The sequence below is a fragment of the Heloderma suspectum genome, chromosome 11 (assembly GCF_057233095.1).
Source record: "Heloderma suspectum isolate Gila_16-S chromosome 11, 16-S_ref, whole genome shotgun sequence".
In the NCBI taxonomy this organism is placed as follows: Eukaryota; Metazoa; Chordata; class Lepidosauria; order Squamata; family Helodermatidae; genus Heloderma; species Heloderma suspectum.
Genome location: NC_139468.1, coordinates 37,778,836 through 37,779,530, shown reverse-complemented (window position 1 = coordinate 37,779,530; position 695 = coordinate 37,778,836). Strand labels below are relative to the sequence as shown.

At 42.4% G+C, this 695-nt stretch overlaps 1 pseudogene; it reads left to right on the top strand.

The window, feature by feature from the left end:
• Positions 1-217: 217 nt before the first annotated feature.
• LOC146337251 (U2 spliceosomal RNA) lies at positions 218-333 on the top strand (annotated as a pseudogene).
• The last annotated feature ends 362 nt before the right edge of the window (positions 334-695 follow it).

Here is a 695-nt window from a genome sequence, read left to right as displayed (position 1 = left end):
GAGCAGCATGAAATTTGTAAGCATGCTACCTACCCCTCCGGCCATCAGACCTGCCAAATTTCCAATAGATAAGGCAAAAGGCCCCCATTTTATAGCCAGTCTTAAAAGGTGCACACTCACAACCTAGTAACTGCACCCAGTATTCCCAGGCGGTCTCCCATCCAAGTACTAACCAGGCCCAACTCTGCTTAGCTTCCGAGAACAGGCGTGTTCAGGGAGGTATGGCCTTTTGGCTAAGATCAAGTGTAGTATCTGTTCTTATCAGTTTAATATCTGATATGGCTTCTATTTGAGGACTATATATCAAATGGATTTTTGGAACTGAAACCGAGTATCTGCTATGTAAACTAAGTAGAATCCCCCCCCGCCAGTTAATGTCACTGCTCTCTCTCTTGCCTACCCCTGTGACCTTTCTGTGAAATGCACACAGAGTCCTTCTTCAAAGCAAAAGAATACCTCCAATGCAATGGAGATAAAAAAAGGAACGAATGAAGAAATAAACGGATTCTCATTCGTTTTGTCATTATTCATTCAAATTCACATTCTTGATGCCTATAACCACAAATGGATGAATGAATGAATCGCATTTGTTCATTTTCCCTTTGTTTTTCAAAGAAATGCATACCCCTACTGTGCTTTCTGCTGCCTTCTCATTTGCACTGCCTGTCTGGAACTGAATTCTGCCTGTATCCTGG